Source organism: Rattus norvegicus, chromosome 9 (assembly GCF_021556685.1).
Source record: "Rattus norvegicus strain SHRSP/BbbUtx chromosome 9, alternate assembly SHRSP_T2T, whole genome shotgun sequence".
Lineage (NCBI taxonomy): Eukaryota > Metazoa > Chordata > Mammalia > Rodentia > Muridae > Rattus > Rattus norvegicus.
In genome coordinates this window covers 79,785,066-79,802,971 of record NC_141542.1, presented here as the reverse complement: position 1 = coordinate 79,802,971, position 17,906 = coordinate 79,785,066, and the positions used below count along the sequence as shown (strand labels likewise).

The following is a 17,906-nucleotide window of genomic DNA, read 5'->3' as shown; positions in this document are numbered from 1 at the left end:
TAAGAAACCTAGCTTAGAACCCGGGTCCCTGAGAGCCCTGTTTCGCAGTCCCTTCGTGAGGCTTCCCCTGGAGCTCTAATCATATCACCAAGTGGAAAGTTGAGCATCTGGTCTGGAGAGGGAAGGCCTCTGCTGGAATGTGGCTGGCGCCTTCTCTAGGGCTGTGCCCTTTATCACAGTGCAGTGTGACAGGAAATCTGACTCTGCCCCTCTCCCAGGAGGTTTTCCATTTGTGGCCAAGTGTACCCCACTCTTTGCATCTGTCTTCCTTGCATGCACTGGTACCGCGGTTAGGGTTGGGGGGGGGTATTTTGTTTCAGGTAAATTTCCAATAGTGATATATAATTCAACATCTGATTTTTTTTATTTAAAATTCTGAATTGTGTTTACTTCTATTTGGGAGGAGAAACTTTAAAAACCCATAAACAACTACCTTTACCCTTCCCCAAATCTTATCTACATGAATAATCACTAACAAACTTCTCTTTGTAAAAGCTTTTAAAGCAAGACACAAAAATGCACATATTTATAAGGTACTACATGTCATCTCAATACTGAGTAATGTCTAAAATGAGTTATAAACACGACCACATTCTATTTATCATTTCCTTATGGTAATAACATTTGAAATCCTTCCTTCTAGGTTTTTCATAGTTATATTACCATCAGCATTTTGGATAGCCCTGTTCTTTGCCATTAGCCCACCAACTTTTAAGTCACGCAGCTGTAACTTAGCACCGTCGGATTCATCTTCCCCATGCCCCTCTCCAGACTCTCCCAGCCTCCCGTAGCCACCGCTCTACAACATCCACTTTCTTAGATTCCACATATGCCTGAGATGACTCAGTGCTCAAGTTTCTGTGCCTGGTTTATCTCACTTGACATATCCATCTCCAGGTCCATCTGTATCATCACAAACAAGGTTTCATCTTTTCTTACGGCTGAATGGTATCCACTCTGTCACGTACCTCAGCTTCTTTCTCAGTGGGTAGACATATCTGCTGTTTGCACTGCTTGCCTAGAGAATACTGCTCCAACAGAGCAATGTAGATGCCTCTCTGACATAGAGACCGCCTTTCCTTTGGATGTACAGCCAGTGGTGGGATTGTTGGATTATATAGCAATTCTTTTTTTTTTTTAATTTTTAGCAGAACCTCCACACAGTTATAAATGACTGTATTAACATTACATTCCTATCAATAGTATGTAAGAATTCCTTCCCCTTTCTTCATGTTCTACTAGCCTTGGTCTTTTTGGAAGGTGTGTGTGTGTGTTGGGTGTTGGTGCTGAGGCTGGACTTGGCGTGTGCACTGAGGCACTCCTACTGAGACGAGAAGCATGCCACACTAGGCCATTCATGCTGAAGCAAGGTGATAGCTCATCGTGGTTTTGATTTTTATTTCCCTGGTGAGTCTTAACTGCGACTTTCGGAAAGACAGAACGGCAGGAGAGGAAACCAAAGATCAAGTTTGCTCTTTTGACTAAACTTTAAATACTATGAATTTGTGTGCAACACTGAGGACTCTCGGACCCCACTGAAGCAATCAACTCCAATTCTGCTGTTAATCGCTAGAGAACTCAAAGTTTTCTCTTTTTATTTCCATGCACTGTGTAAGTCAACAAAGTTTCTCCTCCTCCCCGTGCTTTCTGGAACTCATAAAACTTAAATGGGAGTAATAAACAGCTCAATGGCAGGGTAACACCAAATCACATTTTAAAAATATAGTCTTATTGTATTAAATGTCTCGTTACCGTAATTACAGTGCTTCAAGTGCAGTAGATAACACATCATATCATTATTTAATTTTATGGAAAAGCTTTCTAAAGTTGTTTGTTGACAGATAATATCAGATTCTGTTTCCATTTTGCCTAAATTGTAGCCTGTGCTAGGATTTTGTATTTTACTTTAATATTTCTTAAAATGTGCTTATCTTTTAGGATCCAGCTTTAGTACTTTATTTCTGTAGAAGATGGACCAGTAATTGCTTGAAAAGTAGTCTGACAGCATGAAACTTCTGTGTTACAGGGTGGCAATAAAGTTGCCACTTTTAAAAATGCCTTGAATAACATCAGTAGAGCATGGTATTATGTAGTCATTAAAAAGCCTATTTTTTTTCACTAAAGCACAACTCCCATCTAAAAGCATATTTTTGAATATGTAACAACACTGAGAAATGTTCATGGTGTAAGTGAAATGAGTAGCTATTCTCCATGATCACATTAATCTCACATAGATATTTAAAAAACATAGTAATACATCAGAATGTCACGATGCGGATCTCTTAAATGAAAGTGTTAGGGGTAAGGATGATTTGAATCTTCATTTTATTGTTTTTTCAATCTAAGTATTCTATGATAAGCATGAAAAATTGTAGCTTTACTTTTGTTTTTATTCATGCATATGTCTGTGTGTGCTTACAAACACACGAGTGCAAGTGTACATGGTGGTCAGAGGTATCAGGTCCCCTGGGGCTACCTCCTGTCGGTGGTGCTGAGAACTGGACAAGGGCCCTCCCTCCAAGAGCAGCACATGCTCCTAATCACTATGCTTTCTCTCCACCTCAGCAGACAACTTTTAAAATGGAGTCAGGAGGCTAAGGCAGGAAAATGCTAACTTTGAGAGGCCAGCCTGGACCACCAGAAAGACTACGTCTCACAAGCACAGTGGTTCAAGCTTATAACCCCAGTACCTGGAAGGCTGAGATAGGATGACTGCCTGTGTTCACTATATAGCCTAAAGTAATACATAATTTTTTATTTCATCACTTCTTTTTTTCTTTCTTGTGTGTGTGTGTATGTGTGTGTTCATGGGTCTGTGCTGTATACACAGGTATGTGCTCTTGTGTGCACTTTCAGACACCAGAAGACAGCAGGTGTCCTCCTCTCTCATTCACTACCTATTCCCATGAGCCAAGATCTCTCATTGAACCTGGAGCTGGACTAGTAGCCAGTAACTCCGTGGATGCTCCTGACTCTGTCTCGGAGCTGAACATACAAGAGTACAAAGCTGTGCTAGGCTTTTTACTTGGGTCCTGGGATCTGAACTCAGACCCTGTCACGTTTACATAGCAAGCTCTCTTACCACTGGACCATCTCTTCAGCTGTTTTTTCTTTCTTCTTCCTTTTCCTACCCCTCGTTTTCTTTTTTCCTCTGTGCAATAGCCCTGGCTGTCCTGGAACTCACTCTGTAGACTAGGCTGGCTTCAAACTCAGAGATCCACCTGCCTCTGCCTTCTCAGTGCTGGAATCAAAGGCCTTCCACACCACTCCCTGGCTCTTTTTTTTTTTTTTTTTTTTTTTTGAGAAGATTTTCTTATGTAGCTCACAATGGCCTCCAACTTGCCACCTTATGCCTTAGCTTCCTGAGCACTGGGGATACAGAAAAGTGCCATCGCTCCACCACTCTTGGATGTTTTCAAGCTGCTTCAGTGGAGAAAAGGGGTGTGCCATAGCATGGCCCTGAAAGACACTAGTACTTTGTGCAAGGTGCTTTAATCCCAGTGCTATGTAGTGCAAGCCAGTCTCAAAGTCAGATGCAGCAGGTGGGGGACTATCAAGATGACTCAGCAGGGAAAAGTTCTTGCTACACAGGACTGATGGCTGGAGTCTGGTCCCTGTGAACCTACCGGGAAGAAAGGAATCCACTCACAGCTCCTTTAAGACGTCCTGTAACCTCAACACAAGCTGCGGGGCGATGAGTGCTCTCCCAGTCCTTCTCCACCGCCCACTCCTCACACACTAAATTAAGTTTTGTGATCTGGAAAACTGCTCTTACTACACCTACAGTTTCAGATCCACAAGGTAAAACAGTTCCACACAGCTGTTTCCCGACAATGGGACTACTGAACTGTCAAACTATACAATTTTAAATGCCTTAAGACAGGGGACATGAAGGCTCACACATGTAGTCCCAGCGCTTGGGAGGCTGCAGTCGGAGGGTACCCTGAGTTCAGCTGCATTGTAAGTTCCAGGTTAGCCTGAACTATGAACCCACAACAACCAAAAGAAAACAAATAAACCATCAAAAAGGCTAAACGGTGTGGTGTGTGTTTTGATTGTTTAGCAATAATGTTTGTAGTTGGGGTTGGGGATTTAGCTCAGTGGTAGAGCGCTTGCCTAGCAAGCACAAGGCCCTGGGTTCGGTCCCCAGCTCTGAAAAAAAAAAAAAAAGAAGAAAAAAAAAGGTTGGAGTTGTCTCTTTGCAGTGAGGCTCAAACCTAAATGCTTATTCGTGCCAGGGAAGTATTCTACCATTCATACAGATTTCCTGCCGTGTGTGTGTGTGTGTGTGTGTGTGTGTGTGTGTGTTTTCTCTGTGTGTGTTTTCTCTGTGTGTGTTTTCTCTGTGTGTGTTTTCTCTGTGTGTGTGTGTGTGTGTGTATGAGAGAGAGAGAGAGAGAGAGAGAGAGAGAGAGAGAGAACAATCAAAATCCATAGAGTTCAATAAAATAAGGGTAGCAGAGCTGGGTATATCTAATTGAGATCACAAAGGATTTTAGAATATACCAGTCAGGAAAAAAGGTGCATTTTTTGGTTTGGGTTTTTTTTTGTTTTGTTTTGTTTTTTGTTTTTTAGTTTATGACAGTTAAAAAAGCGCAAACGAAGGTAACTCATGCTTCCTTTTGTCAAGGCCTCCCCCTCTTTCTCTCCAGGATATACATATAGAGATAGAGATAGAGAGACTGAGACAGAGACAGAGATGTTGGGGGTTGCTTTTTGAGATAGTTTTGAGGTAGTTCTGCCTGTCCTGGAGCTAGGCTGGCCTTGAACTCACAAGAGTTCCACCTGCCTTGGCCTCATTGGTGCTGGGTGAACCACTTTGTTTTTATTTATCAAAACAGAGTTTCTGTGTAGTCCTGACTGTCCTGGAACTCATTTTGTAAAGCAGGCTGGCCTCAAACTCAGAGAGGATGAACCAAACTCACCTCTCAAACCAAAATCACCCAGCTCACCTCTCGGCAGAGCCTGAAGACCACGCTGCATGTTTAAAACAAACTTTACTTAACAAACCCATGTATCATGTGCTTCATAGTCACTAGGGTAACTGCCCACAGAGCCCACACTCTCTTCCTCTGCCCTCACTTCTCTGCCATCTATTGCCTACTGTTACAATGAACTATAAGCTCTTAGGTCCAACTGCTTTGCATTTTCAATTCTTTTCTGTTAAGTCTCTGTGTATTGGACATAGATCTTTTCCTGTTAATCTCTTGGTTTTTTTAGTTCTTTGTAAATTGGCGATGGGATTGTTTTGTTTTTCTATTTTGAGACAGGGTCCACTATGTAGCTCTAGTTGGCCTGGAACTCACTGTGAAAGACCAGGCTGGGTTTGAATTCATAGAGATCCACCTGCCTCTGCCTCCAAGTTCTGGGATGCTCCCAGCATGGCCTTCAAATTGTTTATGTGGCATAGGATAACCTTAAACTTCTTTTTGGAAAAGGGTTATTTTATTGTTTCATTTATGTGAATGTGCACCTCTTCAAGAGTCCGCACCTGCACGTGTCATTGCAGGCCAGTAGAGGGCATGAGCTCCCCTGGAGTTACAGGTGACTGCTGGGAACCAAATGCTGGTCCTCCGAAAGAGCAGTAAGTGCTCTTAACCTCTGAGCCACCGTCCCAGCCCCTGTTCCTGAACTTCTGATCCTCCTGCCTCTATCTCCCAAGAGTTTGGTTTCAGAGCCCAGGACAAAGGACTGAGGTGACTATTTTATATCCTAAAGCAGACCTGGCCTCCAGGTTCTCCAGCTTCCCTCAGTCCCTACCTGGCATACCCTGCCCCCAACCCTGAACTTTCCAGCCCAGAGGATGGACTGCCCTTTCCCCTAGAAGATCTTCCTATATAATCCTGATATTTTAGTCTCCCTGCTCTCTGCTTCTCCCCTTCTCTCTCTTCCCCCTCCCCTCTGTCTCCCGTCTCATATCGACTTCCCTGGTCTCCTTCCTTGGGGCCAGTGAACTCACCCGAGAGCAGCTTCCCAATAAACCTGCATTTCATATAATCTAATCTGGCTTGAACTGGCTCATTTCTCCAGGGGAGAAAGAGCCTATCACCAAGAATTGGGACTGACAGGCACATGTGCCTTCTATGGTGACAGGGAACAGACATAGGGAACTCCTGTATGCTAGGCAGGCGCTCCTCAAACAGAGCTGCCTCCCAACTGTAAGCAGCATCTTTGGATGGCAGACAGCAAAGGCCAAGTCTCATTCCCTGTGTCCCTTCGACAGTCCCTGTGTCCCACTGACAACTGGAGCAAGTCATTTATTGTCACCTCTTGGAATAAAACATGTATGGGGGGCTTGAGAGTTGGTTCAGTGGTTAAGAACAGTTTATTGCTCTTGTGGAAAACCCAGATTCAGTTCCTAGAATCCTCATAACCATCTGTCTGTCACTTAGTTCCAGAGGACCCAATGCCACCTTCTGTCGTCTGCAGGCTCAAATGTGGTGCACATGCATGCATATAGGCAAAACACTCCTACATGTAAATAAATGTTTTTAAATTGCTTTAAAAAATATAGACTTTCCCCACTCTGAATTTCAGATATATATGATTATGATAGGAAATAAAATTTAAAATAAATAATACACATCTATAGTACAAGGAGAAAGGGAGAAAAGCCTCGTATCTCTAAAGCAATTTGCTGTTGTTGTTCTGTTGTTTAGTATTTCGTTGTTGTTTTGAAAGGAGGTCTAATTATGTAGTCCTGGCAGACCTAGAATTAAGTCTGCAGACCAAGCCGGACACACACTACAGAGATCCACCTGCCTTTGCCCCCGTAAAGGCTACAATTGGAGGCAGGTGTGTGCTATCTTGTCTGGCTTGTTTATTTGTTTGGGTTTTTTGTTGTTTATTTTTGAGGCTGTTTTGCAGTGCAGGCTGGCCTCAACCTTTTCATTCTCCTGGCTCCTTAAACATGTTTGTATGTGTCAACCCCCCCCCCCCATACTGCTGAATTCATCCACCCTACTTTCTAATAAATGGTTTTCCCATGGATCCCTTGGTTACAGAATCACAGTAATATTTTATGCAAATGATTTTCCTGAAGTCAATAACTGGATTTTAGGAACTGAAATATCTACAGAAAGTACAGTTCAGGCACCCACTAAATCCTGAGTTGCTCTTATTACTTCGTTCATTTGTTTTGTTGTAATTCAATGCTGGCAATCGGCCACTAGGTTTATTTTCTTCTTTTTTTAATTGAAAAAAATTATTTATGGTGTGCCAGTTGGGGGTTTGGGGGGTGGATCTGGAAGACAACTTTCCAGAGTTGGTGGTTATTACCATGTTTGGCAGGAGGTGCCTTAACCCCTGAGCCATCTTGCTGGTCCTATTTTATGTTTTGATTCAGTCTTTAGTTTTCACTCCTAGAAAAAAGTCCAAATAACTGGTAGTAGTGGTGTACACCTTTAATCCCGCCACTCTACAGAGACAGGCAGATCTCTGAATTCAAAGCCAGCCTGGTCCTACAGAGTGAGTTCAAGGACAGCCATACTATTCGGAAAAACCCTGTCTGGATAAATCAAACAAACAAGCAAAAGTTCAAATTTAGAGAAAATAAAATGTTTATCTATGGACCAAAAATGACAATTAACAAAGAAAGATTAGTAGATCCTGCACCCAGTCCTGAGACCAACCTGTGCTGCTCCTGCACCCAATCCTGAACCCAAGCTGCACCTATCTCTTCTTACTATTTTAAACTTAAAAACAAACAAAACAAAGCAAAATCAGAGCTAGAGAGATGGCTCAGTCAGTAAAATACTTGTGTGCAGGTACAAAGACTTCAGTTTGGAACCCTGACACCCAGTAAGATCCAGCATAGAGTATCTATAACCCAGTAATAATGGGAGCAGGATAAAATTAGTCTGGCAGAATCAGGACCCCAAAATACAAATTCTGAAAATGTCTTTACAGGAGGCCTGGAAGCCAGAGGAGAGTTCTGGTCCCTTGTTTCTTCAAGTGAGGCTCTGTGTGAACCTGTGAGGGATTCTGAGGAGTCCCCTGGTTCAGTAGGCCACACCTCACTCACCCATTACTGGCCTAACTCCTTTTTTTTTTTTTTTCTTTTTTCTTTTTTCTTTTTTCTTTTTTTCGGAGCTGGGGACTGAACCCAGGGCCTTGCACTTGCTAGGCAAGCGCTCTACCACTGAGCTAAATCCCCAACCCTGGCCTACTTCCTTTTAAAAGCCTTAGACTGAACCCAAATGGTTTCCCATTCCCAGAGAACTGCCCCTGCTAGAGTGAGCTCTGCCTTCTCTTAATCTTCCCCCTATGAATCTATAATAAATCACTCTGGCTCCTGGGCCCACCTGAGTTGGGAGAAAGACCTCCATTGAACTTAAAGATACCTTAGGTTTTCATATCACCAGCACTGGGAAGACAGATAATCCTTGTAGCTAGCTGAATCTGTGAACCCCAGGTTCATGTAGAGAACTGATTTTTAAAAAAAAATGGAGGCTGGGCACAGTTCTATACACCTTTAATCCCAGCAGATGGTAGGCAGAGGTCAATGAATCTCTGTGAGTTCAAGGCCACCCTTGTCTACAGAGTGAGCTCCAGGCCAGCCAACACTACTATAAAGAGAGACCCTGTCTCAAAAACCAAAATTAATAAATAAATGAAGGCTGGGAAGATAGCTCAGTGAATCAAGCATTTGTTGTGTACATAGTAGGACCCAGCATCCACATTAAGCCAGGTAGGTGTGAGGACCCATCTGTGCTTATGTACTGGAGCCAGGGAATGCTAAGTCTTAGAGCAAGTAGCTAGCAGAATAGCCAAAAAGGTATAGTGACCTTGCCTCGAAATAAAAGGTAGAAAGCAATCAAGGAAAGCACTTAACATCAACCTTGAGCCTCACACGCACTCTCATGCATATGTGCACCTCCAAATGCAAACACGCAGACACAGGGCCACGCACAACACACACATGCAGAAAAAAAATCAATGGCACCTGGGAAAGTCACCACACACCTAGGGGGCTAAAGCAGGAGGATTACTGCAAACTCAGAGTCAGCCTGGGCTACACAGACTATTTCAACAAAGTCTGGTCTAGATAGATAGATAGATAGATAGATAGATAGATAGATAGATAGATAGATAGATAGATAGATAGATAGATAGATGATAGATAGATAGAGATAGAGATAGAAGTAAAGCTCATAGTGATCACATCAGTAGTGCACAGTTTGAACAATAAAAGTGCTGACATGTGACATGTGACGAGAGCAGAAGGGCTTTATGGGTCTAATCACTGCGTTCAGTACAGTTCATCGAGGGTATCTAGGCGGACTGCTTCCGGTACCTCTGACATGACTGTTCCATAGCTAACCTCCTTAGGCTTGTTTTGTGAACGTCATCATTCTTTACAATGTGTTTGAGTTTTACGATGGTAACATCTGGGATATGCTTTTCCTTTGTTTTTATAAGCCAGGGTGGGTCTCCAACTCCTGATCATCTTGCCTCAAGAGCTGAAATTACAGGCTTGTTTGTGCTAAACTCGGCTCCGTTGTTTTCTTACTCTGAAGAATTCAACAGGAAGAGTGTCAGGGAAGGATGCAGGGTGGAGACAGCAAACTGCAATCCAAGAGTGAGCAGGGTAGGAGTGAGACGTGCCCGAGGGCAATGTCTTGTATAAAATGAGAGCTGTCACAACCTAGTCACACCTACTGCATCCTCACAGGGACTCTATCCTGGTGTACCCAGACGAGCTAATTCGTTTCATGGGGAATCAATAATCTAAGTGGCCATTAAAGCTGTCTTGATTTTTTTAATGTTGGGAGTAAATTCAAATTGTAAAAACTACAGTGTAAACGGAATGCAGCGCCTGTGATATGTCCCCCAGGCTGCCAATTTTCCCAATGAGAAATGCTAAACCAGTTAAACCAGCTACACCAGCCACACCAGAGGCTGACCAAATGTGCTTCACTTGAGTCCTTTTTCTTTCCGAAAATGTTATGTTTTGGAAAAATCCAGATACACTGACATCATATTTATAATTATGAGCGTTTAATGAGAAAAGTAGCATCATTTGAGTAGGTAGTTGGGAAGGGCCTGACTTTTTGAAAGAAGGCCAAGGATACTGTCACCTAACTGGAGTATAACAGATTTATTTAGCTACAGGCAAAACACATTTTCTTTCCCAGGGCAGTTGAGTTAGAAGATTTGCCTCCCTTGCTTACTAAGAGAGGAAATACTTCTTCCTCTACTCGGGGCAGCTGCAATCAGTTCTCCCAGAGAAATCATTAAACCTGAAGGATCCTAAGCACGGAGCCCGGAAGACAAGACGTAGCAGCTCGCCATCCAGCCTCCCAGCTTCCCCACCGATCCAGCACAGGCACCTTTTAGGGGTAAGTGTTTGTTTGCTCGGTCCCCCCACCCCCACACCAAAGCTTCACCCTCCCTCTCCACCACTCCTAGGCAAGTGAGTCAGACAGACAGTAGGTAAGAAAATCAATTTAAATCCTTTTATCTAGATCTTATTTGAATTGGCATTTGGCTTATTGTGAAGGCTTATTCAAATTAGAGAGAAAATAGAAGCTGGTCCCACATTTCCGAAGGGAATTAGAGCCTGTGTGTCTTAGAGAAAAAGATGTAGAGGCTGTCTGCTAGCCGCCACCTCCTGCCCGCCATCCTCCAGCCTCAGTTCCTCTAGGGAATAATAAAAATTAAAAGAAAGAATTTAGACAAGGCTTTGTCCTAGGTGGCCTTTAAGAATTCTTGGTTTAACTGGAATAAAAATGGCCCTGTAAGGCACGGCTGCTTGGCTTCTTCATGCAAACCCCTCGGGCCACTACATCCGTGTCTGTGAATCCATTTCTGTCCTGGGAAGCTTCGCACACTTCCAGCCTCACAGTACCATCAAATAAAGACCAGAAACCTCATGAAGCAGCAGGCTCAAGAACAGTGCTTACATGTAAGGTAGTTAGCACCCTGAATAACGGGAAAGAATTAAAAGGTGAGTCCCTTACTCGAAATCAACTTCTTTGTGAGAAACTGCCCCTTAGGCTGTTTTTCTTTCTTGCAAACAATTACAGCGTAATTCAGTTTGATCACAAACAAAAATTAACATGACCACCACTTATATTCTCCCAAAAGTCTATTTCTAAAATTGTCATCAGTACTTGGGAATTTAGAACTTTTTTTTTTTTTTTTTAACATTAGGCAAGAAAAGGAAAGAGTAATGACATCCTTCCTCAATCATATAAAAAAGAGGGAAACCAAGTTGCTGCCCCCACTTTTTTCCTAGTAGGACATGGAGCAGGAAGAAGAAAATGCCCACTTAAAATCAGTGCATTTGATCCCTACAAATGCACTTTCTAAAAAGATTTATGTATTTATTTTATGTACGAGTGCTCTATCTGCATGTACATCTGTGTGCCAGAAGTGGGCATCATATCACATTATGGATGGTTGTGAACCACTCTTTGGTTGCTGGGAATTGAACTCAGGACCTCAGGAAGAGAAGCTAATGAGCTGAGTCATCTTAACCACTAAGCCATCTCTCCAATCCCCAAATACACTTTTTTTTTAATAAAGTACAATATATTCTAATTATCGATAAGAAAAGTTTCAAGCATCAATGGAAAAGGTATTTTTATGGTGTGTGGGAGGGGAGGGAGGTTCATAATATGATAGAAGTGTTATGTTGTCCCTAAAGGAATGTAAGCATACATATATTCCCTTAAGAAGTTCCTTTAGCATAGCTCTAACAGATTTTGAAAGTAGTAAAAACTGCCCTAAAACCCTTCTGTCTGGTAGAAGCTATGGCTGCCTCTTCCTTCCTCCTATTCAATCAGTTCTGTACGCATCTCTTCCAGCAAGGAGATTCATACCCTGACAGGTAAGGTTTTTAAAAGAATGGTTTTAGTAATCAGGTTGTTTAGAACAAACCCCAAGCCATACCACCATCAAAAGAAGCTCTCTTTCTCTTTACAAACATTTATTTAGTGTGTGTGTGTGTGTGTGTGTGTGTGTGTGTGTGTGTGAGTGTGTGTGTGTGTGTGTGAGTGTGTGTGTGTGTGTGTGTGTGTATGTGTGTGTGAGAGAGAGAGAGAGAGAGAGAGAGAGAGAACGTGTGGATGGCAGAGGACAACTCTGGATTCAGTTCTCTGCTTCCACCACTTCAGTTCAGAGAATAAAGTCTGGTCATGAGCTTGGAGACAAATGCCCTTAACTACTTGCTAAGCCATCTCAATGGCCTCAAAGAGGCTCTCCTAACAGATCTCCAGTACACTGGCTTACCAACCTAACCAGTGTCCCAGACAACCTACAGGATGGCCACTGCATGATTAATATTTAAGGAGGAAAAGTCTCTAGTACATTTAAGCAAGTCAGAGGGGAAATTCAAAGCAGGATGTAGTGGCACACACTTACTTGAGAGGCCAAGACAATCATTTGAGGCCAGCCCAGGTAGTAGACTGAGCGAAAACGTGAGAGGCACTCTTGAAACATAACTAATTGTAAAGCTTACTAAAGAAGGATTTCTGTTGTTGTTTTGTTTCATTTTGTGATTTACCAGAGCAATTTAATTCATTGTATCTTGGGCTAATTTAAAAGCTAAACAAGCATATCTCAACTCTTGTTTTAGGTGGTAACTAGTACATAGAGATAAGATACACATTCTGGGTTTCACTGTGTATTGTGTGTAAATTATGCTTGACATATGGTATAATCCTTAATCCATGTCTATTCTCTTGTTGCTTTTTTCCAGTCTTTCCTACTGGTTGCTTCATGTTCTGTCACAAAACAAAAAATGTGTTAAGTAACTGAAACTTCTTGAAATTCTCCTAAAAAGCTCCTTTTATGGATAAAACTGAGCTTGTGTGATGACAGAACACAGGTATTCCCAGGAAGAAACACTGAGTAGCCTACAGCACTAACAATTACTCCCCCACTGCCCCCAGCAACCACATGAATCCATCAAATCAGAAGAGAAATATGCCAAGATCGCTCTGTATGCTTATCGCTGTACAATCAGGAGACTCCCTGGGGCTAGTAGAGAGTAGGGTCCTTCTAAACCCTAGAATCTAGGACAAAGGGAAAGGCTCTAAAAAGTGCCTCTACCCTCCACCTAACTCCCATCATAAAAATGGCATCTTGTGATTTTTCTAGGTTTGGTTCTAAACAACAAATACAAATCATGAGCTTCTGACTTTTTGTTCTGAGATACAGTCTCGATATGTAGCCCTGGCTTGGTATGTGCACTAGGCTGGCCTCGAACTCTTATGTATTTACCAGGCTCTGCCTGACTGTCATGCCTTGCTCATGACCATTTTTAAAGCTGACCTTTCAGTGGCCTAATAATGCTCAGTTTCAAATATCACGTGCTCGGGTTCAGGTCTTCAGTCTGAGCTAACAGCATTCAAGCTTCCTTACTTTTAGTCTCCATGCTACTTAACCCTTGAACTTCCGAACTGAGGCCTATCTACAGCAAAAGTACTTAAGACCAGGGCCAAAGAAAATGGGTGAGAAGGGCTCAAAACCAATTTTTCAATTTCCTTAGAATAAATGAAATTCTCTCACTCCACATGTAAAAGAAAATTTCAAATTTAAATTCCATCTCTTCACTAATAGAACAGACTGACCCTCAATTAAAAAAAAATAAAATAAAAATAAACAAACCTCAGTCTAGGGAGATAGTTTAGAGGGTAACAGCACTCACCACTAAGCTTAACAACCTGAGTTCAATCCTAGAGTCCACAAGGTGGAAGGAGAGAATGGACTCCTGCAAATTGTCCTCTGACCTCCATATGTACACCAAGTAAAATGTAATTTTAAAAAAATCTCTCCAATTAACTCTGTAGTTCCTGGTGCACTAAACAACTCCTCTCTGACATTTCCTGGCTTCCATTCCACTGCCGCCAGCCACTATAACAAGTCCTCTCTAGAGAGAGGAAGCCTCCAGTCACTGTTTCCTGCCAGCAGCAGGGCAGCAAGGGGGTGCTGATTCCCAACTGAACAACAAGAAAGCAGGAAAGGCTACAAAGATGGCTTGGGGAAGTAACCAACCCATACCCTATACCCCTGCTCACCCCCTTTCTGGAATACATGAGGATCTTTCTTTTAGAAAAGAAAACAACAACAACAACAACAACAAAACAACAAAAAGAAACCCAAACACTACACTTGAGGCTGGAAAGATGGCTGTGGCTGGCAGTAAAGAGTGCTGGGTGTTCTTCCAGAGGACCCGAGTTTGATTCCCAGAACCCACGTGGGGGCTCACAACCATCTGTGACATTGTTCTGGAAACCAACCCCCTCTTCTAGCCTCTGTCAGCACTGCATGCATGCATTGCACAGATAGACTTGCAAACAAATGGCCATGCACATATAATAAAAATAAGTAAGTCTTAAAAAGAAAAAACCTACACTCAAAGTCCAATATTTCTTTTTGCACAGTGTCATTTCAAAAGTCAAAGAAAACCTGTCTGGGGTGGCTAGAAAAGAGAGTGCAGCTTGAGTGACTGGAACACTCCCTCCATTTCAGTCTGGAGTTGGAGGTCATATTCAAACACCACAACAGCTTGGCCCCTCACAGAACATTAACAGGTAAGCACTTTAGGTGTTTGCTTTCCTCAACCCTACAGAAGATTTATTTACAAGGCAGCTTTTAGACCAGCTGGCAAATAAGAGAGACTCCTCAGACTTCATATTTCTGGTCTCGTTAAGTGTTTGGGAACAATCTTCTCAGCTTTGATGTATTAGCAACTCAAATGTGGGTTTTTAAGTAGCAGTAAACCCAGAATGCCATATACTGCTGTGAAAAGTTCACTGGACAGAAAGTACAAGTGCAAATCAGAACTGAAAACAAGTTGTTGTTTGTCTTTGTTTTTGTTTTTTAAGATTAAAGGACAGGACATTTTTCCTGCATTGATTTGATGTTTGCCACACTCCTACTGCCCATTCCTTTTGAAGACAGTATAATTATTTAAAAAACAAACACTTTTAAATAAATAAAAACATCTCACACCAAATTTAGCAGGACTCAAAGTCTATGATTCAATGTAGCTCTATACAGTGAGAACAGGCACTCAGAACAGACTGTGGTGCTTTTACCCCTCCCTCCCTCCCTCGCTTCCTTCCTTCCTTCCTTCTTCCCATCCTTCCTTTCTTTCTTTGTTGGTTTTTCAGGGTTTCTCTGTGTAGCCCCGGCTGTCCTAGAACTTACTCTGTAGACCGGCTGGCCTTGAACTCAGAGATGTTCCTGCCTCTGCAACCCAGGTACTGGGTTAAGGGCGTGCATGTCACCACAGCCCAGCTATGGATTTTAAACTTGTATTATCAAATATGTTTTATGTACTTATACACCACCAAAACAAAAAAATTCCATGACAGAGGCAGAACTAGAAACAAATTACCCTCACATTCTCTTCTCATGACACATGCACATCCATTTCCAGCATTTAGCCCTTCCTTGTCCCCTAATAGTTAGCCTTCCTTGTTCTCTTTTCTGTATGTTATATGTCTGCATATATATGTAATAGTGTACAATCCAAATCCAACCATTTTCTGCAAATCTTGTAATTTTATTTTTCTTTGGAGCTGAATAGTATTCTATTTTATATGAATACTAAACTGTCCATTCATTTGTTGATAGACAACCATGTTGATTCCAATTCTTTGGTATAATCAGTAAAGCAGCAATAAACATGGTTATTCAAATATTTGTATGATAAGTTATAGAGTTCTATGGGTATATGCCAAGGAGAAAAACAGCAGGTCATAGAGTGGTTTTATCTATCTATCTATCCATCCATCCATCCATCCACCCACCCACCCACCCACCCACCCATCCATCCATTTATCTGAGCAATCTCCAAACTGATTTCCATTAATGGCTGTAATAATTTGCATCCCCACCAACAGTGAATAAATAAGTTGTCCTTTCTATTTTCTCTTCAACATCTGTTGTTAGATGGTTAATGATAACTATTCTAACTGGAGTAAGATGATACCTCAAAGTAATTTTTAACAGCTTCTGTTGATTTTACTAGCACATTTCTTTCTTCTCCCTGTGCTTTTGAAATTTCATTATCAATTACAATCACCTCTTAAATTTCTTGGTCCCTTGGCTCTCTAAAAACAGAGCTCAGAAGCTGGAGGATGGTATGTCGTCCCTTTTTGGTTCTGTTTGCCTGGGTCTTCTCTTGGAATAAGAGGGTATGGTGTACCTTATTATTTATGGTTATGCTCTGCCACACCATTTTCCTGGCACACGAGGCACTCAGCAGTGTGTGCAAAGGTCATGCTCAGTCCCCATTTGAAGGCTGGGCAGTAGGAGCTGACCTCCAGCTGTGACCCCCCTAGGCAAAGGCTGAATCCACAGCCCTGCCAGCATTAAACCCTGGAATGGTGGATTAACACATCAGTCTGCTTCCAACCACCCCATGCCCTACATTAGAACCCTTGTGCCCCTGGATTCATTTGAATTAGTACTGAAGGATTAAAAAATAGAGGTGGTTACCAGAAGAAGGTTGACAACAACTCGGTTTCCTGGAACCAGAAGGCTTAGCCTTTCTCAGGTGCAACAGGGAGTGGTCGGGAAACCACCACTGAGTCTTCTCAGACCTAGAGGAATGAAACAAGGTAGAATCCAAGCATATCAAAATAAGGATTATCCTCCATATTTATTTTGCCCCCACCCTTCCACCAAGACTTTTAAAAATTGTGATTAAAACTACATTAAAGTCAATGACTATCAAGCCTGTGTTTAATCCCTGAAACATACTGGAAAGTTGTCTGACCACCACACAAGCATCATGGCACACATATACATGCTCATCTCACACACTCATATACACATCACATACACATACACACACTTTCAATCCTTCTGTCCTTCACAAGGGTTGAGTCAGACCATATCTGGCCTGCTATGAGGGGTCTTCATTTAGACAGACCTCTATACACAATCTCATGATGGGTAATGAGTTACTTAGTGTGTATGGGTCTAAACATGGAGCCCTCAGTATTACATGTTATTTTTTTTGTACCTGTTTTCTGCTAAGATTTTACCAAATGTGATAAAAATCTATACACATACATTTCAACTTGTACATAATTCTCTTTTTAAAATTGATTATAATTACTTTATTACTATGACTAAGGAAGTCAAAAAGTAGCTTTCAGAAGACTGCTCTCCCTACCCACAGGGTTTCAGGGATCAAATTCAGGCCCTCCGGTTACTGTGACAAACACTTCCTTGTCAATTCCATAATGCTTGTTGTTTTGGAGAGGTCTCCATATGTAGCCCTATCTGTCCTAGAACTCCCAGTGTTGACCAGGCTGATTTCAAAGACTTCCCTCTGTCTCCACAGAGTTAGAGTGAAAGGTGTGCACCAAACTCCACCACAGGGTTTCTCTGTGTAGCACTGGCTGTCCTGGAACTTGCTCTGTGGACCAGGCTGGCCTCAAACACAGAGATCATCTTAACTACCGCTGCCCAAAGTCTTAATATATTACAGTGAATTTTTAAATTTTATTTAACTAATTAAAATTTTAAATTAATGTATTAATTTCTTTTGAGTCAGGGTCTCACTGTGTAGTCCTGTCAGGCCTGGAAATCAGAGATCCACCTGCCTCTACTTCCTGCGAGCCGTTCCCAGCTTATGCACTGAAAATGTAAGTCCTGTAGCTGCGATTCTTTTTGAAGTAATAGTAACTTTCCAGCGTAGAAGTTGAAGATTTTTTAAGAAGATATCAAGTATTAGTGCCTTCAAATGTCAGTAAGCTGTTAATTTACAATTTAATGCCATCTTCATGACTTGCTAGATTTTTCGTTTGTTCACAGTACATTACCATAAGCCTATTAGGGAAATTGGACGCCCACAACCTAAGATGTGACAGAGCACCGGGGATTGTGACAGCAGGAGCCAAGAGCAAGAAAACAGTTCTCCTTAAAAAAAAAAAAAAGTA

At 42.0% G+C, this 17,906-nt stretch overlaps 1 protein-coding gene across 2 annotated transcripts in view; it reads left to right on the top strand.

The window, feature by feature from the left end:
• Positions 1-10,120: 10,120 nt before the first annotated feature.
• The window catches only part of Cmklr2 (chemerin chemokine-like receptor 2), a 34,157-nt gene continuing 26,371 nt past the window's right edge, over positions 10,121-17,906 (top strand). The window contains 2 exon segments of one of the 2 annotated variants that reach the window (NM_012961.2): positions 10,217-10,340; positions 14,391-14,540. The gene's annotated coding sequence lies outside the window, so the exon portion shown is untranslated. 2 annotated transcript variants of the gene reach the window in all.